At 44.2% G+C, this 23,716-nt stretch overlaps 1 long non-coding RNA gene and 1 pseudogene across 1 annotated transcript in view; one reads left to right on the top strand and one right to left on the bottom strand.

Moving 5' to 3' along the window:
* LOC142496622 (peptidyl-prolyl cis-trans isomerase D-like) overlaps positions 1-20,527 on the bottom strand; it is a 60,401-nt pseudogene extending 39,874 nt beyond the window's left edge.
* LOC142496501 (uncharacterized) overlaps positions 1-23,716 on the top strand; it is a 154,152-nt gene that overhangs the window by 120,016 nt on the left and 10,420 nt on the right. The gene's annotated exons all lie outside the window — the stretch shown is intronic.

Here is a 23,716-nt window from a genome sequence, read left to right as displayed (position 1 = left end):
TTGCTAGACTGCTAAAACTCTGTCACAGGCCCTTATTCTGTCCCTTCTCCACTACTGTAATGTCCTGCTACCGGCCTTCCTGCCTCTCACCTGTCTCCCCTACAATCTATCCTTAAAGCTGCTGCCAGAATCACTGTTCTCTTTCCTTAATCTGTCTCCCATGCTGAAATCACCCCCTAGCTTCCTATCAAATCCTGTATTACACACTCAATTCTCCTCCTCACTTTTAAAGCTTTACACTCTTCTGCCCATCCTTATATCTCAGCCCTAATTTCTCACTATACACCATATATAATTGTCCTTTTTAACCTATTTAAATACCAACAATTATAATCTTAAATTCACTTCTACGTCTAATATTTCCGAGATTGATTTTCTGCATCTGCATCTTGAAATCCAACCAGGGAACAAAATAACAACTAAAACCTTATTCAAGAAGGTGGATACAAATAATCTGTGGTTGGCCTCCAGTATCCATAAAAAGTAATGGATCGACAACAATTCCTTTGGTCAATTTATGAGACTCAAGAGGAACTGTAGTACAAGAGGAAATGTAGTATGGAGGTGGATTTACTTTATGCTGGCTTGGTAATGTTTTATTTTTAATGGGAAAATACACTATTATACAGATCTGGAAAATAGGGATTTTGCCCAGTACTGTACTGTATGTGTTGGGGGTGGTTGTTGGGGGTGGAGGGGATGGGTATTAGGGTGACCATTTATTGCCTTTGGGGTCATCTTTGCTTCCATTGAGTGCATTGGTAATCACACTAGCAATCAATGGGTGTATTGGCTAGTACTGCTGTTTGTATTGTATTTTAATGTTTATTGGGGGTAGAGGGAGTGGGTGAAGGTTGGAGTTGTCCATGGTGGTTGTTTATGCCTACCAGGTGGGTTGCGGGAGGGATTAACCCCTTCATTACCTTAGCGGTAGTAACCACTAAGGTAATGAAGGGGTTAACTTCTCTCGCAACCCTTTCGGTAGGCATAAACACCCATCACGAGCCAACTACTACCTTCATCCACCTCCTCTAACCTCAATAAACCAGGCACTGGTATTTAACCCCTTCATTACCTTAGCGTTTAGCCACTAAGGTAATGGAATTGCATGTTAATGTATTTTTATTACATAGGATGGAAGCAGGGAGCATCTGGAGTTGGTGTTAATGCGTGTCAGCTCCAGAGACACCCAGCTTCAATCTGATATAGTAAAAATACATTTTTCCTTCAGAGTCACATCACGCATCAGATGGCGAGATCAGAATCTGCAAGTTGCAGCCACGATGTGAATCTCAGAGCTACTAGAATTGCTTGTTTTGCCAAAAGATGCGAGTTTCAGCAATTTAGGAGTTTCCACACAGTTTATCTTTGCAGGAGCGTGACCGATTGGGTAGAAGTACTTCTTGAGCGAGTTTGGCATGTTATCAGAACTTTCTGAATATCTGCACTTGCAAACTCGTTCGAGAAGTGCTCAAAATTCTAGATAAATCTCTTATCAAAGCTACTAGAATAGGCTGCTATGAGTGTTGTTCCCATTGATGATACTTCATCTGTGCTCCTGGAACCTGGTGCTTAATGCCTCGGTAGTTCACCCCACATATTGGAAACCACAGGCACAGGATATCATATAAACAACAGTGGTGGTCAGACAATTAAGGTGTCCCTTAACCTTCATTTTACTATTGTTACTTTTGGAGTCAAAGGCATCCTTAGTAACTACGTGTCTGTAGGTAATGCCTCTGCTCTTACCACATCTAAAGTTACCATTGGGAATAAAAAAAAAATGTTTTTTTTTTTGTGGAAACCTTAATAGATTTCAATTTGCTGGTTGCCAAAATGTTCTTTACATTTCTTGCTTTCTTAAAGATAACAGGAATCTGTTTAGGTAGTTCAGGGTCCAAAATTGGGTCATATAAAAAGAACTCCCTAATTCCCCAATGTCTGTTTAAGACCGTTTTAATTTAATATGCTGATTGATTGGATTTGGTGATACATTTTGGGAGAACATAACTCCCTACATGTTGACTATATGTTTTGTATTTTGATCATATATGTCTACCAGGAACATGTCCCTGGGACTGGCTTTTAAGTTTGTACTCCGCTAGTAAAATAGTTCCATTAGTGCATTGGATGTTTTGAAAGGCTTCTGATAATAGTGGGCAATTGTAACCTTTTGCAATAAATTTGTTTGCTAGTCTTTGATTGTTATGAAAAAAAACTTCCTCAACAGTGCGGTTTCTCTTGATTCTATTGTATTGACCAATAGGTATATTATCAACCCATCTGTGATGGTGGTTGCTAGTAGCTTACAGGTAATTATTAAAATTGACTAGTTTGAAATTGGCATTGGTCTTGATACTTCAGTTATCGCTGATGGAAAGTATTAAATCAAGAAAAACAATAGAACTTGAACTTCTGAATGTGAGTACATTTTAGCCCCATATCATGATGATTTAAGGGGCTAAATGATATCCCTAAATTTGTCCCCCACACCTTCACAAATAATAATAATGTCATCTATGAAACAGCCGTAATAATACAGGTCTTCCCCCAAATATAGGTTGTTCCAAACATTTTTCTCCTCTAACAATCCCATATAGAGATGGACATAGCTGGGGGCGAACCACTATATTTCCACATATCTCCAAATAAAAAAAACCTGCTCAAAAAGAAATTAATTGTGATTTAAAATAAAATGTATACCCCTCCTGTGCTCCATACAAATGTAAAGAGATGTAACATCACAGGTGGCCTATTTGTAAGTGGATTTCCACTTAATCCATGAGATGGAGTCGAAGACATGCAGTGTGTCACTCAAGTAGGACCTGAGGTTATTGACATAAAGTAGCAGAATATAATCTACATATTGGGGCACGCTTAATATTATCGAATGCGCTTGAAATAATGTAACAACCTGGAGGATTGTGCAAACATTTGTGGACCTTGGGTACTCTAAGTGGTAAAATTCTTTTACCAAGATTTTTTTAACTTAAACAACAATATATTATCACAAAAGAGGAATTTTAAACATCATTTACATACTGTATGAAATGATTAATAAGAGTATTTTCAATAAGTTTAAACTTAACTCACAAACTGCTTAGTGTTGTAAGAAATTCAGAATGTTTATTTGCTTTGCTAAGCTTCTGAAGTAATACAATAGCAGCAAAAAAGACCATATTCTCTCCATATGTACACCTACTATAAAGAGTTGGAATAACAAAAAACTGCAGGTCTGATGCACTCTGTTCACACTGTGTGGTTCTTATATCTATTCCCTTTCATACTGACAGGAAGGGCCATGTTTACACAGCAGTGCTAAGCTGTAACACACCTTACAGCTCATTCACTGAAATGGAACTTATCCTCTCACTGTGAAACCATTCAACATGCTACTGTCAGTTAAATTAAAATGCTGAGGGCTCAGATCCTCAGACATGTCCACTATCAAATGCTAAGTCGGAGAGGGGGAGAGGGGGAGACAGAGAGATGGGTAGATAGAGGGAGAGGGGGAGACAGAGAGAGAGAGGGAGAGGGAGAGGGGGAGAGAGAGGGAGAGGGGGAGACAGAGAGGGAGAGGGGGAGAGAGAGGGAGAGGGGGAGACAGAGAGGGGGAGACAGAGAGAGAGGGCGCGACAGAGAGGGAGGGAGGGGGAGGGGGAGAGGGAGGGGGAGAGGGAGGGGGAGAGGGAGGGGGAGAGGGAGGGGGAGAGGGAGGGCAGAGGGAGGGGGAGAGGGAGGGGGAGAGGGAGAGAGAGACTGATTGACTGACTGACAAGACTAGAACAAGTCAAGACACAACTGTAGGAAGCAGTGAGGCTATGCCGAATTATGCTGAGCACTGACTGAGAGCAGGAACAGGGTATATGTAGGCAGACAGACAGGGGGTGGAGCAGGTGCGGACCCAGCAGAAGCCAGGATAGGCTGCAAGAGACAAGGGGCACAATTGATGCTTGACACGCAGCTGGGTATCGTTGCACATTGTCACATAATCAGAGCGGGGTTGCACGCATGAGCGGAGAGTGGAGCAGCGGCAGCAGCAGCACTAGGTAAGAAGGGAACACGTCGCAAAGGATTCCTTACACACACGCGCCATGACATGGGTATTCCGATTTATACACCGCGTGATTTATTCGAATAATGGCTGCTACAGCTGTACCTGCCGCACCGCTTCACACTGCAGGACTGCGATGTTTGGCCTCTTTCCTGCAGGCTCACATCTGTGATTCACTGCCCCAATTACTGCTACAGCACAGGATTATACGGACTAATACGCAGAGTGCCTGATCCATTTCTTGTTCTTATGCATTGACGTCTCTTTCCCGCTTTTGGCACATAATACTCACATTGATTTTTGTAGCACCACTCAGGAGATTCAGTTCTCTAAATTCTACATGTATGAACAGTTATACTAACATTGTAGATACCATGAAAAATCTATTGCACAGTGAATAATTATCACTGCCCTTGGATGTCAAAGTAAATCTGCAGGTTGTTGTGCTACAATTTTATTTGTTACCGTGGTTACCAATTTAGTTTCATTTAAAAAAATGTCATTTCTCTGAAACAGTTCAAGCAAATTGTCTCAAAATGTAGCACAAGTTTCTAAATAATAAATGTAATGTTTTGTATCAAGAATCAGGTCAATGAGATGTACTGTTTGTCTTATGTTTTAATCCCTTCAAAAAACAAAAACATATATTTCAAGGCGGGGGCTGCATTGATTTGGTTGAATCTTCTGGCAGATCATTGTTAGGATGACAGAAAGGTGCCCTCAAAATTTCATCAGAATCAGTCAAGGCGTTTGGTTCTGGTGTAGAGAGAACACACTAACGAAAAAACAGAATAACAAAAAAACACACAGAGTGCATCTTGCTGATGTCTTTGCTTTGCTCATCTGCTCATCTAATCAGTGAATCACCTAAAAGATTATACAACAAAGTTAATGCAAAGCACACATTAAATTTGTGCTCCCCTGCCTGAAGAAAAATTCCTGATATAGCCAGAAATGTCATACAGCCTGATTTACATTACCTACAGAGTCAGCGGGCATTATTTTAAGGCATCACAGCACCGTTTTTGTGTGCGCTGCTGTACTCCACGCGGCATGAATGTGACCAATCACCCCAGGCACACGTGTTTATCGCGGTTGCTTTGTTTGAATTTTAGGGATTGTGTGCAATTACTGTATATACAATGAAATGAATGAATTGTAATGTGTACAGTACTGTGCTACTGTGCTACTGTGTCAATTTCAGGTGTTTAAAAGCCAGAACACTAAAATGTCATTTTATGCACTCGCCTGCACTCGCGTCTTAAGACGGTATAGTTGGAAGTAATCCCGCGCCATCACATGGGTATTCTGAGGTATAAACCACGTGATTTCTTAACATTATGGCCGCTGCATCTGTATGTACAGTATTTGACTTTTAGAATAATATACAATACACATACACACACATTAACTGCTGACCTATAATGGATTTTCATTTAAACCAGAATAGAGGATGGTATCATGTAGTAGACAGAACAAAAGTGAGGTAGAAGTGATACTGTACCTTTTAATGGCTAACTAATGGTTAAAAAGAGTACACATTCTCAGGACAACTATGGTCCCTTCTCCAGGCAGATTTCTCACAAAAGAAGCTGAAATAAAATTTCAAATGTATGCAATATTTACACCCAAGTACAGTAAGATAGATGTTAATTAGTGTGATACAAAAAATGTACAATTAAATGTAAATGGGCCAAGAGAAAAGAAGTATGAGGTATCTGGGCAAATGGTACAGTAGGTATAAGCTTGCAAACTTTTTAACCATTATTTAGGCATAAAGGTAAAACATTTACCTTTCTCCCCTCTTAGTCATAATGCTTTTTGACATGGTCACGTGGAACTGATGTTGCCATTGCTCTAATGACTCCAGGATTCTTTTCCCTCCCGTAAAACTCTCCAATTCTCATGTGTTTCCCTCTACATACAGTATGCATTGATTTTTAAGAGACAGTAATTTTATTCACTTGATATATTTATCACTCTCTGGGCCATGTGTTATAAAGTCCAAAGAGTACAGTAACTGAAGGCAAATTGTTTCACCAACAAGGCGGTGAAGACTTGGCGAAGTGGCTGTGAGGAGTGAGGAAGTGCTCTCAAATATGGCAATCTATATGGAAATTAATCCCCCCCCCCACCAAATGAAGTATTCTCATGCAATGTAATTAACTCTGAAGAGTAATTATCACTGGACTACTTGAAATATTAATCTCACATTTTTTTAATCTTAATTACTGTGGCAAATTGATCTGACAGGCCCATTATACATTGTACTACATACATAAAAAAGATATTGCAGTATTAATGCAGCAATACTACTTTCCCTCTTCTTTTTCTTCTTTTCTTATTTTTATATGTGACAATGTACAGTATAAATATACATTTTTTCCTAAGCTGACAATTGTTTGGTGCTGCTGGTATAAATCTGTAAAAACTCTGAGTGTGTGCCTATCGAAATGGCCGACTTCTAAATTTGTGCTGCAGTCTGTGAAATGCTGCAGCAGATATGTAAGATTATATTACTAAGTGTAGCACATTATTGTTACAGCTTTCAGAGCAATAGACAATCTGCTGTTTGGAACATAGCAACAGATCTGTTTAGGATACATTGTTGCCAAAGGGCAGAGCATAAACAGGTGTGCGTCAGAGCCTGTTTCAAAAGAGAAAGTGGATATCACTTTCTATATGGTTGCAGTAGCAACCAAATGATGATCAGTATATTAAAACAATCATTACACATGTCATTAGGATAAAATGTAGACATTATTATCTGATACTACAGAACTGATTTATTTAAAAATAAATCATATATGATATTTCACATTTTGCTGCTTGAAGGCTAATATTATTTTAAACACAGCATATCCAAAACTTGTCAATATACTTAAAAAATCTTTGTTATTTTTGCAAAAAAAGTTTCTAAAGATGTATCAAGACTTAACCTTGACGGCAAAAGTTTTAGAGGGCCGGAACGTAGCCAGGCCAGGGCCCGGTCGTTGCCAAGAAAGGAGTAAGCAGCCCGGGAGGATTAACTCAATGGGGGTACCTGCTTCTAAATGGAACAACTGCAGTATTAATCCTACCGAGCCAGTCACAAGTCTGTAAGAGCTGTGCAGAAGAGTCTTAAAGAGAAGCAGTGTCTCTATGTGTCTCCATGAACAGCTCCTACAGACTCCGTTCTGTCCTTCAAATGAACATTAAATCAAATGTTAAACCTAACCACCCACCCCAGGGCAATTACCCCCTTTATCCACCCCCACTACCCCAACAAAACACCCCCCCACCACAAATATTAATGGGTAATAGCCATTTTAGCCACATCTGGCTAATAGCGCTTTTACCCATTCCAAAGCATTAAACACATTTACTGTAACAAAATACATAGTCAAATAAAATCAAACACTAGCTATTTAATCAAATGTGGGTATCTGTGATCCGGGTGAGGGCATAGATAACCTCAGTAACAATCAATGGATTTAATGGCTAGTGTTTTTTTTTCTTTTAATGTGTATTTTGTTACAGTAAATGTATTTTATGCGCTGGAATGGGCTAAAGTGTTATTAGCCAGATGTAGCCAATAGGGCTATTGCCCATAACTGTATTTGATGAGTGGTGTGATCTTTTGGGGGTGGGTGAAGGGGATATTTGGCCCAGGGTGGGTGGTTAGGCCTCCTGTAGGGTAATGGTTTAACATTTATTTTAAATATGCAGTATGTTTAATGTTTTACTGTGTTTTTTTTTAACTTTTTATTTTTCTATGCTGGATTGAAACAGGGGGTCTCCGGAAGGGAACCCTATTAATTTCAGCTCAGAGGACCCCCTGCTCCCGGAGAAGAAGTCAATAGGGAATGCTGGTAGCCACTTCAGCTGGGCCCAAGTGGTGTGGTGCGGGAGCATTAAACCCCAGCCAGAGCGGCTATTGGCATTCATTATGGAGGTTTGTATCTCTGAAAGCAGGGGGTCCCCAGAGCTGATATTAGTGAGTTTCACCTCACGAGTGCCCCTGCTTCAATCCGTATTTAAATGTCCTACCCCTTGATAATGTAAATGACTGAATATGGTCCTTAATTTCCACCCTTATCACGTAAAGACCCATTTTTGGGCATCTACGTTGTCAAGGAAAGATTAGAGTCTGTAGGAACTGCTACAGGGGAGATATGGAGATAGTTTTTCTCTCTGGGACTACTCTGTACAGATACTGCAGACTGTCTAGCCCAGGACTATTGACCAAGGAGGAGCGAGCTTCCCCCCCCTCTCCTATTACCCCTCTACATAAAACATACAAATAACGAGAGGACACATTTATGGAGGTAAAAGGCCGCGGCTTATTTATTAAACACAAATGGGGATAGCGTACCACCTGTCCGTGCCAGAATGCTCAGAGCTGGGCAACGCAAAGGGGGCACCTGGAAGTACGTCCCGGTGACCTACCCCCTCGCTTCAAACCCCCCGGTTACCAGCCCCGAGCCACTTCTGGCGGGACAAGCACCTACCCCCCCCCAACTACCGCCATGACAAAGCAATTGGTCCACTGACCCCTCCATCATAATCTTTTCTTCCTTGTTTCAAATATTCTCTTACTTATCTGCAAAATAAAGAAATGTTAACACTGAAAACAATTTTTTTTTTTTTTTTTTTTAATTAACTTAACTCAAAGGGATGGGTGGGTGGGAAACTGCTCCAACGCCAAGGAACAAGTGACAGTTGCTTGTTCCTTGGCTCTAATTTGAAACCCAACCGCCCCAACTGACTCCCCGATCGCACTCGCGACCACCAGACCAGATGGGGGGGGGGGACAGCACCCCTCGGTCAATTGCTGTTGCCACCCATACGGGCTAGGCCAGCTCTATGACCAAGGAGGCGCGAGCTTCCCCCCCCTCTCCTATTACCCCTCTATATAAAACATACAAATAACGAGAGGACACATTTATGGAGGTAAAAGGCCGCGGCTTATTTATTAAACACAAATGGGGATAGCGTACCACCTGTCCGCGCCAGAATGCTCAGAGCTGGGCAACGCAAAGGGGGCACCCGGAAGTACGTCCCAGTGACCTACCCCCTCGCTTCAAACCACCCGGTTACCAGCCCCGAGCCATTTCTGGCGGGACAAGCACCTACCCCCCCCAACTGCCGCCACCAACGGGCCTGTTTAACCCCCTTAAATCAGACCCGTACCGCCATACCCCTATGACCTCTTCCAATCCTTCCTGTAAATCATTATTAAACATGTACACCCCAACATCTGACAACTGTACCCCATCCTCCCTAAACCAGCCTCCCAATTTAAAACTGAACTGTGGGTGACGAATGACCCAACCCCCACATTGAACCAAGAAATTCCCCACCTTCCTGTTTAACCTCTTCCTCATCTTGTTAACTCACCCTGGGATACGCGCACCCCTCCAAACCAACCTGCATATTATCTCGGACCAAACTAATTGCACCCCTGGCCAAAACGTTAACATACGCGCCAAATCTTGCTTAATCTGCTGGAATAAATCAATCAACCGCAATTTTGCCACATCATTACCCCCAACATGAATAATGATGATGTCCGGTGCCCTCCTACCCCTGGCCCTAGAAATTAGCAGCGGAAAAAGCCGTCCCCACCGCATCCCTCTCATCCCCCACCACGTTACCTCCACCTGCTCCATACTCAAACCTAAATTCTTTCCGTAGGGGCGCGAATTCGCCCCCTTTCCAGCCCAGTGTACCATTGAGTCCCCCACGATCCAAATTACCACGGAATCTACGCCAACCTTGCACTGACCTCCTCACCTCCCTCCTGCACTTCAAACTTGTCAACCAACAAATGGAACCACTTCCTCCTTAACCCTCTGCTTATCTCTTGGTTGGACTGTGGTTGAAAAACAACCCGCCCCCGCAAGGTCTTGTCAAGCTCCCCACCTTTTGTTAATTTCTTTCCCTCGCCTTGTTGATTTCTCCTAGGCTACTCGCGCACATCCCAGCTCTTTTGCCCAGCATCCCACTAATCTATACTGTACTAGTCCCCGGCGGCGATGTGAACCGCCTGTCGGGACCCGACTGATGCAGAAGCTGGCACCGCTTGTGCCCATGTCCCGCACTGTTTTCTGAGAGAGCTCGAGAGGGCTCCACCCCAAACTTCTCTTTGTTTGTCCCCGGTGCGATGATAACCGCCTGTCGGGACCCTGCCAACATGGCTGCGTCCAGCCCTGTGAATTGAATGGGCCAACTGAAGGTGATGCTGCTTCTGGCGTGGGTGTACCCATGCGCTCAACCAAATGCCCCCTATAATGTCTGTCATGGGTGCCTCCCTACACACCCCTAAACTTTTCCGTGCCCATGCTGCTTGTGCGGGTTCCTGAGACCGGACCCCTGGTGTACCTTCCCACCCCTTGTCGGGCCCCCCTTGATACCCCCGTGTTAACCGACTGCCCTGTCGTTCGTGAAAACAGTGCCAGACGTATGCTCATCGTCCCTGCTTCCCAAATCTGTCTCACCCGGCATTGCAACCTGAAAAAAGTTGTGATAAACCCTGACCTGCGAGGGTAGCACCTCACTCTCACGCTTGCCATTCTTTGCTTCTTACCCTTGCCAACCAGCGGCATTGCGCACCGCATGCCAGGCCCCACCACCTCGTCTAGCCTTTCGAATGAAGGTCCTCCACGGTGTCTGAAATGTCTTTGAACTGTAGAAAACAAAACCCCATCGCCGTGTGACGATAGTCCACGAGTCCCCCTGTTGAAAACACTCCCCAGCGGTTTGTCAGACTGCTGCAATGCTAATAAACATTGTGTTTCGTGAAGCATGACTCCTTCTACGTTTCAAGCGTGTTAACCGCTTTCAGGGCTCCACCCGGTGATTTTTTTTATATATACGCCCAACCTTCTATTAGAAAGTCTCTCCTGGCGTCTGTTTCCGGCCAGGCCGAGGACAACGCCCGTTGCCGTCCGCCATCGTGTTTCTGCCGGGGAACCGTGTCCCGCACCTGTTTTGCTGAGGAACCGTGTCCCGCATCTGTGTTTTTTTTTTTTTTTTTTTTTTATAGGGTTGGGACCCATGTCCCACCCCTGTTTTTCCAGGGACCCATGTCCCACCCCTGTTTTTCCCAGGGACCCCTGTCCCACATCTGTTTTTGTGGGGACCATGTCCCACACCTGTTTTTGTGGGGACCCATGTCCCACACCTGTTTTTCCAGGGACCCATGTCCCACACCTGTTTTTCCCAGGGACCCATGTCCCACACCTGTTTTTGTGGGGACCCATGTCCCACACCTGTTTTTGTGGGGATCCATGTCCCACACCTATTTTTGTGGGGACCCATGTCCCACACCTGTTTTTGTGGGGACCCATGTCCCACCCCTGTTTTTCCAGGGACCCATGTCCCACCCCTGTTTTTCCCAGGGACCCATGTCCCACACCTGTTTTTGTGGGGACCCATGTCCCACACCTGTTTTTGTGGGGACCCATGTCCCACACCTGTTTTTGTGGGGACCCATGTCCCACCCCTGTTTTTCCAGGGACCCATGTCCCACACCTGTTTTTGTGGGGACCCATGTCCCACACCTGTTTTTTTTTCCCCAGGGACCCATGTCCCACACCTGTTTTTGTGGGGGACCCATGTCCAGCACCTGTTTTTTGTGTGGGGGACCCATGTCCCAAAATGAACGATCGCTGTACCAACACAGATTCTCGTGACCCATTCCACTCTGGCTCAAGTGAGCAAACACTTTTCCAAAACAGGTTTTTCTAGCCCCTGTTCAATCTGGCTTTCCCCAGACACTCCCCGGTAAATCCCAAGCTAAGAATTTACCTTGAAACCCATGTCCCACCCCTGTTTTTCCCAGGGACCCATGTCCCACACCTGTTTTTGTGGGGACCCATGTCCCATACCTGTTTTTGTGGGGACCCATGTCCCACACCTGTTTTTGTGGGGACCCATGTCCCATACCTGTTTTTGTGGGGACCCATGTCCCACACCTGTTTTTGTGGGGACCCATGTCCCACACCTGTTTTTCCAGGGACCCATGTCCCACACCTGTTTTTCCAGGGACCCATGTCCCACACCTGTTTTTCCCAGGGACCCATGTCCCACACCTGTTTTTGTGGGGACCCATGTCCCACACCTGTTTTTGTGGGGACCCATGTCCCACACCTGTTTTTGTGGGGACCCATGTCCCACACCTGTTTTTGTGGGGACCCATGTCCCACACCTGTTTTTGTGGGGACCCATGTCCCACACCTGTTTTTTTTTCCCAGGGACCCATGTCCCACACGTGTTTTTGTGGGGGACCCATGTCCAGCACCTGTTTTTTGTGTGGGGGACCCATGTCCCAAAATGAACGATCGCTGTACCAACACAGATTCTCGTGACCCATTCCACTCTGGCTCAAGTGAGCAAACACTTTTCCAAAACAGGTTTTTCTAGCCCCTGTTCAATCTGGCTTTCCCCAGACACTCCCCGGTAAATCCCAAGCTAAGAATTTACCTTGAAACCAGTGTGGCTTGCACCAACTCCTGTGCAATGTTCCTAGATTTTGATACTGTCAATCATGTTGATCTGTTATACTGCTTAACCAGCTCCAGTGTGCTGGAATAAGGAAGCCTGCTTTCATTCCTATCCCGTTGGACCCCCCATGGATCCATCAAGCTCTGGCTAAAACCCCTTGGCCAACACCTGTGAACTGCAATGCCAACTCTGGACCCCCATTCCTACTCCATGATCGATACTCTTCAACAAACTTGAATGCCACCAAACAATCTTATGAACGCACATAGCTTCTCCGACCGTGACCACATACTGAGCTCTAACCTTGAGACTTGAAAATTGTCTCTTAAATCTGCTTGTTTTCTAAAACCTTGACAAAACTTAAACCAATATACTTGGGCCCAAGGCTAAATTTTTTTTTTTTTTTTACATTTTTATTTACTATTATTAAACCAATAGCTTCCATAATCACCTCTACTCTGTCTGCAGGCCATAACCAGAGACCTGGAAGTTTCAGAGCTATCCCAAGCTTCAAAAGTGGGGACAAAACCACTGCCTCAAATGACAGGCCAAAATCTCTTCACCCAACACTATCCGAAGTCATGGAAATTGTTTCGCTCCCAAATTAAGCAAAAACCATACCAAGCCAAATATTTTTTTTTTTTTTTTTTTAGCCGTTACAATCTGGCTTCAACCCCAAACCCTCCTTGGTAACCCCTGCTACAAATTTGTAAAGAACTCAAGTGTGGTGTGGAAAGATGACAACTCTGTAGTGCTATGTCCCTAGATTTCACAAGGCTTTTGAACATGTTGATCATGTCATCTTGCCCAATCAACTCCATAGTTCTGCGATACAGAAGCATGCTTAAAAGCTGGTTTCCTTTCTACCTATCAGGTATATCCCAGCATGTATCCATCACAGGCTCTATGTCCGACCCCTTGGATATGACCTGTGGTGTCCGGCAAGACCTTTCTGAGGCCCCTACTCTTCTAACTGATCATCAATGATATTCCTAAAGCTTATAAGAGAGCTTCAATACCCTTGTATGCAGCTGGCCCCATCTTATGCGCACACAGCCATAGCCTCTCTGATCTCGATCACCTATTTCCATGTGACTTTGAGACTTGAAAATTTGGTTTTCCCACAACAAGCTGTTTTTCAAACACTAACAAGTCGGTAACAAATGCTATTTGGGACCAAATCTGAATTCCAAAGCTTCCACTGCTTGAGCAGACACCGGTCACTCCTGGACACACTGTTACTCCTGAAACATGTTTCCAATACTTGGGCATCTGGTTTGACTCCCCTCTAACATTCGTGATGCACAATAGTACCCTGCCATCCAAAACCTCTGCAAAACTAGGTATACTTAACCGGAACAAAACCTCCATACATCTGCTGATCAGCAATCGTAGCATGCAGCAAATGCTAACACCATATTATCGCCTGTGGGGACATAGTATCCGGCTCACTGTAGGCCATGTGGCGTGTGAGGGGTGGCCACATGGTGTGCATGTTTTGTGTACATATCTGAATCCCAATGCAGTAATAGCTGCATTAGTTAATGTCATATTCCATTCTTAAATCACCTATAACTATCCCAACTAAATATAATTATAAATCTAATCCCAGTAATATTCTGCGTTAGGCTCAAACATTGCATTGACCTACACAATTCTTGCGACACTCAAAAGAAACTTGCACCGCTCAACCAGCTTAAGGTAAAGATAACCCCCATGGCCCATGAACCCCTTGGTGCCCCCAATGAGGCAGCCCTCGGCCATGCGGGGCCCCCCGTGGCACCGGCGTGGATGACCCAATTGTTCAGATTTCCCATGCCGCTAGATGCATGGCCTGGCGCACTGTACACATCCTACGCCACATGTTGCACCACCTGCCAAACTGTACAAATATCCCAGGCCAAATGGAGCAAAAACTTGCCACATTGTACCAAACTCCCCTGCCATATGGCGCAAAACAGGCCCCATTGCACCATTAAAAAAAAAAAAAAAAACCCTGCCCCATGGCTCCAAACATACCGCACTGAATTAAAACCCACAAGAGCAACGTTTAAGCAGCGACTACATGCGCTGCCCCAATAAGGTATGGCTACCGGCAGAATATCTGCCTCGCCCCCGTAAACCATGGAGCACCTGGTGAAATTGTAAAGAATGCCCAACTTGTGTGGCCCCTTACGTACCTGATCCCCCAAATGCACTCCTTCCAGCACGATATGTATACACTGTACTACACTGTACTACATGGTGTAACTTGAACCACCAAATGTAAATAACATATACTCATACACATGCCCACATACATATATATATATAAATATATATATGTGTCATTTCCCAGAACCCCTTGCTGCTGAGGGACACTGTAAGGTGGGTGATAATGGTGAAAGGCAGGGTTGCAGACCTGCCTAAGACATGTCAATGTGCTCACAAGTGATCTTTTTATTTGAGGTATATAGCTGTATACACACACCCACCTATTTTTTTTTTTTTTTTTTTAAGTTTGTTAAACCACGCAATAAATGTAACACTCAAAAACCAGCACCTATTGCTGTTTTTTTTTTATGAGGCAATTGGCCCATACTCCCGAGGAGGCGGAGCTACGCATGAACCCCATGCACCTGCCTCCTGTGCTCCTCCCACAAACTTTCTCCTCCTGTCACCAGCCACTGCAGGGCAGACTAAAGCTCTGCTAATACCCCCTCCCAGGAACCACATATACCCCAGAAGAGAGGCGCGAGCCATAGGGGGCAGCGCCAAGCGGGATTCCCGTGCTCCCAACTCCCCTGCCACTGACACTCTCCCCCTGGCGCGCCCCCCCCTACCGTAGGAGCAGTGCCACACGGGAGACCGTGCGCCCGCCTACACTGCCGGCCAGACGCCTGACATTTATTTCCCTGGGGCAGCCGCGACCCGTAGGGGCGGCACCACATGGGAAACCGTGCGCCCGCCTCCACTGCCATCCAGACATCTGACCTCCCCCTGTCACTTTCGCCACACTGTAGACCCGAGCGCGCCTGCCCCCTTGGCCTGTCGATTCCTCTGAACGGCTGTAGGAGGTAGCGCTACACGAGAGACCCGCGTGCCCACCTCCATGACCGACCCGACCACCGGGGGCTGTGTCCCTCCCCCCTGGGGGAAAACCCAAAGGAGTCCCTCTCCTCACCGTGTCCCCCTCGCCCGCCGCCACTAACTCAAACAGCGGCGGGAGGCGGTACCACACGGAAGACCCAAGCGCTCGCCTCCCTTGTCCGCCAATCCCCCCCGACATTCTCCACTCAAACAGAGAACCCTTGTCTGGGCGGGTAGAGACGCCGCACAGAAACCACTCCCCTCCACCGAGTCCCGGCACCTCACCTGCTCCTGCCCCCCACAGATCGCTCCATGCTGCACTCGGTCAGGCCGCAGATGGAGGACAGGGATGGCCCGGCCAGGCCAGACCAATCTCCCCTCCTCCCCACAATCCCTCTCCACCTGAATCTTGCCTCCCCCCTCGCCGCTAACTAAAACAAAGCGGCAACACAGAGGGGGGGAGTGCCACCTTTAAGATTCAGGAGAGGAAAATATAAGTAAAACATCCAACACTGATGAGGAGGAGAAAGAGAGGTCTAAACTGCTCCAACGCCAAGGAACAAGTGACAGTTGCTTGTTCCTTGGCTCTAATTTGAAACCCAACCGCCCCAACTGACTCCCCGATCGCGCTCGCGACCACCAGACCAGATGGGGGGGGGGGACCGCACCCCCCGGTCAATTGCTGTTGCCACCCATACGGGCTAGGCCAGCTCTATAACACTGCTTTAATCCTCCCAGGTCCAAAATGTACCACTTTTGGGGGCCACGGACCAACTGCACATGAGTCACAGATTTCAGCCTTTTGATCTGCGGTCACGGAGGCAGTAAATCTTACTACCTCTACATATATATTAATAAAAGCATCATCAGATAGGCAATCAATGCTGGGAGATCAAAAAAACAGAAAGAAAGAAAAATTAGCCCACAACATTTCTACCAAAAGGATTTTGAAAGGGTTGCTGATAAAGTCCTGAGAGAGAGAGCTCGGTGAGCATATTTTACTGTCTGTTTTTTTAGGCTTAAATCATGGATCAAAGATGCAACTTTGAAGAATAGACTGTGTACAGTACAATTTGACTGGAATTTCCTATTTTGTAATGAGCTAGAAAGGATTACTGAAATATTCTCAGGCGACAAAAGTAAATAATTACCTAAAGAGAGAAGGTACAGTATAGGCCTTTGTTTCATTCCACCAAACAAAATGATTTCCCCCCCCATGTTTGGAACCAGGTTGTTCCAAACCTTATACTCCTGACTAGTGTCTAGTACCTTAGGCTTGCGGGTATCCTTATTTCTCTGCTTAACTCAAAGTATTTCACCGCTCAGAACTTTGTCATTAGGTGATAGTTCATGAGCCGTCTTATGATGCTCCAGTGCATGTTCATTATATTTCAATCCTTTCCAGTCTTGAGCCCATACTGTATGTAAAGAGCCTTTGTGCTAGATGGATCGATTTCAAGACCCCCATGAGAGCTTTCAATCACTGCACTCCAGTCAGAAAGTCTCAGTTTACAGGCAACATAGTTAAAGTTACAGTTAACAGTGATCAGATTTCACTTCTATATGTTGTCATCTCTAGTGAATGCTTTGCAGCTTTCAACATATTTTAGAGTCTTATTGTACTTGTTTGTTGCCATCTCCCAGTTCTGATATTTTATTTTTATTGAAGATTTTTGATTTTATTTTTATGAAGAAATTATTTCCTATGTTCTTAATGTCTTCAGCTATTGCATTGATTTTACCAACATTATTTTTTTCTACATCAAAGTCCACTGGAAAGTCAGAGTAAGTGTCACCAGAACCATCCAAGGTAGAAGTTACACACTCATTCCCATTCATCAATTCCCCACACTCTGCTATCACACATGGCTTTATAGGCTTCTCTTCCTTCACTTCAATGTTTTCATCTTCGTTGTCAGAGCTGAAACTGTGTAAATAAAAAGGTCTTGGATAACTATCTGAAAAATCACGATTTCCACCCTCTTCATCTTCATCAATTTAGTCTTCAGATAAATCACGACATCGTGAAGAACCACGCTTCCCAACTTATTTCCCTTCCATATTGCTCTCTTTGGACTATTGCCCTCCAGTGTGACTCATGCATGATTTCTCATTCTGTGCATACATTTTGCTGCAATGGATATTATCGGCGGGTTCTACATTAATTTGGTAATCAAAAGAGCAAGGAGGGGACATGGATTTGGCTTTCATTTGGTTTAAAATGCTTTTAAATTCTTGATTTATCTCAGGTCATAGATAGCACATGTACTGTGGATCTTCGAAACGCCAGAGCAAAGATAGCTTGATTCATTATTTGTTTCTCGGCTGCTTTCACAAAACACTGATCTCTGCAAAACATTCGAGACAACTTGACTGAACGTGACTCCCAGTCAACAGTGGGATTCTGTTTCCTCAACCAGGGCATTTCTAGGATAACAAGGAAGCGTGGCACATCAATGAAATCAAACTGTAGGATTTCTGAATGTCCATTACTGCATGTAATTTTCAATGGAAGATTATGTCACTTCAGAGGATCTTAAGTAAGCATTGACCCATCAACTGCTCTAACCATTTCATCCTGTTTCTTGTGATGCCTTGGTTTTAGCAAAGATTAAGTAAAAAAAATTCCTGTTCGCTCCAGAATCGATTAGAATCAAAATATCAATGGGGTCATGGTCTTTATACTGTATAAAGGCTGGAATTTTCAAGTGTGCTGCGGCCACCTGTAGTGTGGTAGCAGAACAAAGTGGAGTTTTTGGTTTGTTAACGCTCTTGTGTAAGTTCTTGGGTTTCTTAGGATATTCCCGCACAAAATGCTTCACACAATAGAAATATCAATTTTGCTTTCACGTTTCCCTTTCCTCCTTAAGGGTTCTCTCTATTTGCATGAGTTTAGTTGAAGGATCCCTTATATGATCAACATTGATTTTATGTCGAACAGAAACTAGGCATTCCAAAAAAATGTCTGGCGTCCTTCCTCCGTCTTTCTCCCTTATGCTCTGTTAAATACTGTTCCAATTGAAGAACTAAATCCACCAGCCCCGAGTAGGTAACAGGTTTCGGAATAACCTGGGTCAAAATATCTTTAACCTCATCTCTGAGACCTCTATTAAAGAGGGAAGCCATTTTATCTTCCGGCCAAACAGATTATAGCACTAGGCAATTGAACTGGGTAAGATACACCATCAGGTCTTTGTTGTCCTGTTGAAACTCCATCAGCTGGTTATCTGCTGATTGGACAATAACTCATCTATACAATATTTGCTGAAATTCTGCTTTAAACTGATCTAGATTTATTGCAGTGGACTGTCTAAATTCACTAACTGGATAGCCCATAAAACCACGTTGCCTCTCAAATAGGATATAATAAATGCTACCTTAGATTGGGGGTTAGCAAAATAAATAGGTCTGCCTAAGAAATTAAGTTGACATTGGGTCAAAAATATCTGATATTTCTGGGATCTCCAAAATATCGTTTTGGCGACGCTGAAGGGATAACATTGGGAAGTAATGCGGAATGGGTGGTTCCCGACTTGCCACTTGAGGGCCAGGAGGCCCCCACAGAATAAATCTGGGGGAAGTAGAAGCAGTCTATTGCACTTTATTTTTTTAATAAAATTGTCCGTATTGATATCTACTATTAGAATTTTGCGCTCTTTTATACATTTATGGATTAGGTTAATCCACATTAGAGCTGCATTTTTCTATACAGTAGTACATGCTTTTTTCTTGATCACTACATGATTATGGTTAATTTATCTGATTAATCACGCTTTTCATTTTTCACAATATATATATATATATATATACATATAGTCAATGAAAAAATAGTTTGCACTTACAGTTTCTCAAATGAAGGCAGATGCTCGTCCCATATAGAAACATGTACAGGGTAACCAGGGAAATCTAGGAAACAAAGAGACAGCACACCGCAATATAATTAAGTAAATAAAGTGTATTAACAACACAGGGCAGCCAATGTTTCAGTCCTCAGAGTGGGACCTTCCTCAGGGTAGTGCAACCAGTGACTAATCCAGACCCCTTAATGTACCCCCACCAGTGACTAAAAACACACCTGCACCAAATGAAAAACAATCAATGAAATTAACTACAACTGTGTGAGCACCGCCTACTCAGGCCAGCAGACCAATGAAAGGCAAATGCAGATACTGACAGCCAGACAGTCCAATGCGAGCAGCTCTGCATGTAGGCATCATGTGTATGCAAATGTCAATAGTTGAGCGGCTCGATATCCTAGTGGCCAAACCACAGAGCTGGTAAGGCAAGGATGCCGCCCAGCAAGTAAAACACTGTAACCCCTTAAGCTACAAGCAGCACAGAACACACAGAGGAGCTAAATGAGAGAGAGACAGCAATGTCCAACACTGGAGGTTAACCCCCCAAAAAATGGCCTAAAAATGGCCCGAGTATAATACAAAAGAAACCTATAGTATAAATAGGTTAACAATACATTATGGGGTTACCATAAAAAGAAGGTTGGACAAGGCAGTCCCACACACAAATAGACATGGGAACATCTTGGAAGTGCAATAAGTGAAAAACAGTGAAGGAAAAACGGGAAAAAACATAAGGGGGTATGGAAGAAAAGGCAGAGCAGGGCAATTAAAACATTTACAAAAAAACAACCCAGCTTGAGATCTTCATTTAAACCGAGGGGTGCCACAGTTCTTAACTCATAAATTAATCTGACCTCTTGCTGCAACAGGATCTTATTCCTGTCACCTCTTCGATGCAGGGAGGCACTTGAAAAATAGGCATGCAGCGCATAGTGGCCAAGAGATGCTTAAGCAGCTTAAAATGTCTGGCCACACGAAGGCACGCAAACTCAGTGTTGTCAGGACTTGATAAAGCTTTTCGAATAGTAGAGCGATGTATTGCAAGGCGTTCTTTGAGCATCCTGGACGTTTTCCCAATATAATGGAGGCCGCAGGGACATCTGATCATATACACGACAAAACGTGTCTCGCAGTTCATGAAATGTCTAATCTTAATTTGTGCCCCACTGTGTGGATGCGAAAAACTGGTACCGTATTGCAAAAAAACACAATTAGTACATCCATGACACCGGTAAACTCCTGGTTTTCTGCAGAGCCAGCTGTTAGTATTGGCATATTTGATGACTGGATCAGATTGCGTCAACATATCGCCCAAATTGCGCCCACGTTTGTAGCATAGCAGAGGGGGATCCTTGCAGATGTTGCCAATTCTATTGTCACTTGACAAGATGTGCCAGTTTTTGCGAATACTGCGCTTGATAAACCCAGAGGCTGTCGAGAAAGTACTGACAAAGTGACAGCGATCCTGTGTAGGGTTCTTGACTCTACTTCATCTGGGTTGCTGGTAATCCTTTTGAACCAAAGTAGTTGGGAAAAGGGGAGTCCTTGCTTAAGCGGCACAGGATGATGACTGGTTGCGTATAGTAATGTGTTCCTATCCGTATCCTTTTGAAAGAGCCGAGTTGCCAGGCCATTGGTTGTCTTATATGCAGTAGTATCCAGGAAGGTAATTTCCTTAGAGCTGAATTGCGCTGAAAAACGAATTGTTGAGGGAATATTGTTCAAATATTGGATAAATTCCAGGAGAGCAGACTCAGAGCCATCTCACAGAATGAAGATATCATCTATATAGCGCAAGTATTTCTTAACAAAAAGCGCATTGGGGGCATCGTGCAAGATGTGAGTGTGCTCTTAGATGTCCATGTATAGATTAGCATAAGATGGAGCCATGTTGGACCCCATGGCGGTGTCACTCAGTTGTAAATAGTGGCTCGTCTCAAATCTAAAGTAATTCTTGTTAAGAATGATCTCTATAAGCAACAACAAGTACTCGACAGGTGGACTGGTGTGCAGTGTATAGGCGTTGAATTTAGCCCGGATAGCATCCACACCTTCCTTGTGAGGGATGTTGGTGTATAAGCTGCCAACGTCCAGGGTTACTAGGATGCAGTCAGTAGTCTCCATTTGGATATCATTAATCTGCAAAATGAAATCCGTGGTGTCCTTTACATAGGTACTTATGCCCAGAACCATTGGCTGGAGATAAAAGTCCACGAATTGGGAAAGTGGATGGCATAGGGACCCTCTGGCTGAGATGATAGGCCTGCCAGGTGGTGCAGTCAGAGATTTGTGTATTTTGGGCAAAGTATACAGGACTGGTGTCCTCGGATAATCCTGTACAAGAAACGTGCCCGTCTCTTCAGAAATCCAGCTGTTAGTGATCCCCATCTGTATAACCGAATCAATCTCCTTCTTGTATTCCACCATTGGGTCCCCAGGTAAGCGTCTGTAATGAATCGCATTCGCCAATTGTTGTTTTATCTCTTGCGTGTAGTAGGCATATTTAAGGATCACAATCCCGCCCCCTTTGTCCGCGGCTCAGTTTATGATAATCTGTGTTGTTCTTCAATGCGTCAATGGCCAATTTCCCATCCCGTGTGATATTGTGATAACTGGTTTGATGTTTTTTAATGCGGCTGCTAGTCTCTTTGTCCAGAACATTCATGAATGCTGCAATACTAGAATTGCCCGTTTGCGGGTCAAAATTGCTCTTGGTTCTGAAGGTCTTGACATCAGACCGAATGTCAGGCCTCATTTGATGAAAAAGTCCTTAAGTCTGTGCTGGCGATTGAACCTGTACATGTCCACCTCCCAATTGAAGCAGTTTTGAGAATTTGTGGGAACAAAGCTTAACCCTTTATGTAGAACACTAAGTTGAGCAGGGGTAAGTGAGAGGTCCGTGAGATTGTAGATTACCGTGCCATCCGATACCCCCTCGAGCCTCTTCCTTTCCTGTTTTCTCGCTCGGTATAACGTCGATTTTCTGCCACCCCTCCTGACTGGTCCCTGGCGCCGGATTCGGGGAGCGGCGGTTTTGCGTAACCACTGCCGGTTGGTCCTAAAAAAGGATCCTGAGCGGAACTTTCCGTGTTGTCAGAGAGGTATGTATCACTAGTTGCAAAACCCGACCTGTAGGCTGTCTGGGCTCATTGTGCACGCGACGGATTCCATCTCTGTCCGCCTCTGCCCACCGTTGTTTCACCCAGGCCAAGCAGCCAGTGGTACACCTTGCGCTCTTTGAAATCCGCTTTGACGAGACGTAATTTCTCTTTTTTGTATTTGATCAAATTGTCTCTGTAGCTGTCAATGGTGGTCTGGATTTTGTCAGTCCAATTAGTGCCTGTGTCTGCAGTTAGCGTGTCCCTTTCAGTTTAACAATTTCCTTGCTGGATTGCTCAATCACCAAAATTGTTAAGTCGAATGAACACTTATTGAGAATAGCAATCCATTTCTTGCAAAAGTCTGGATCACTACACCCAATCGTGGGCTGGTTCTTGATTCTAAAACCACGCAGGAGTAATTTTTCTTTGTGATAATGTGATAGCGTTACTCCATGGAGAAAAAAATCCACTTCGCGTTTTTTTCGTTTAACAAGATCATTATAAATGTCCACCGGTTTGTCTGGTCCCAGCACCGATTCAAAAGACTCCATGTAACGGATACTGGCTATCTCCGCATCACTATAGCCTGCAGTGTCAGATAAAGTGGAAAAAATCCCTGCAAAATCTGCAAATTCTTCCATGAAAAATTATCCAAGATTAAGTGTATCGAATAAAGTAATATGACTAGTAAAAAAGTTCCTCAAAGGCTCGCGGTAGCCAGAGAGACACAGTTAAATTGTCAGGTGCAGAACTCATAAGTAATAGTCAATGAAAAAATAGTTTGCACTCACGGTTTCTCAAATGAAGGCAGATGCTCGTCCCATATAGAAACATGTACAGGGTAACTAGGGAAATCCAGGTAACAAAGAGACAGCACACCGCAATATAATGAAGTAAATAAAGTGTATTAACAACACAGGGCAGCCAACGTTTCGGTCCTCAGAGTGGGACCTTCCTCAGGGCAGTGCAACCAGTGACTAATCCAGACCCCTTAATATAACCCCACCAGTGACTAAAAACACACCTGCACCAAATGAAAAACAATCAATGAAATTAACTACAACTACATATATATATTTATAAAAAAAACAAAAACAAATCAAGGACTAACACTAGGTGAAAATTATTGAGTGATAAATAAAATTAAT

This window comes from Ascaphus truei, chromosome 6, assembly GCF_040206685.1.
Source record: "Ascaphus truei isolate aAscTru1 chromosome 6, aAscTru1.hap1, whole genome shotgun sequence".
NCBI classification, from domain to species: Eukaryota; Metazoa; Chordata; class Amphibia; order Anura; family Ascaphidae; genus Ascaphus; species Ascaphus truei.
Note: the sequence above shows the minus strand (reverse complement) of the source record. Positions and strands in the feature narration are given on the sequence as shown.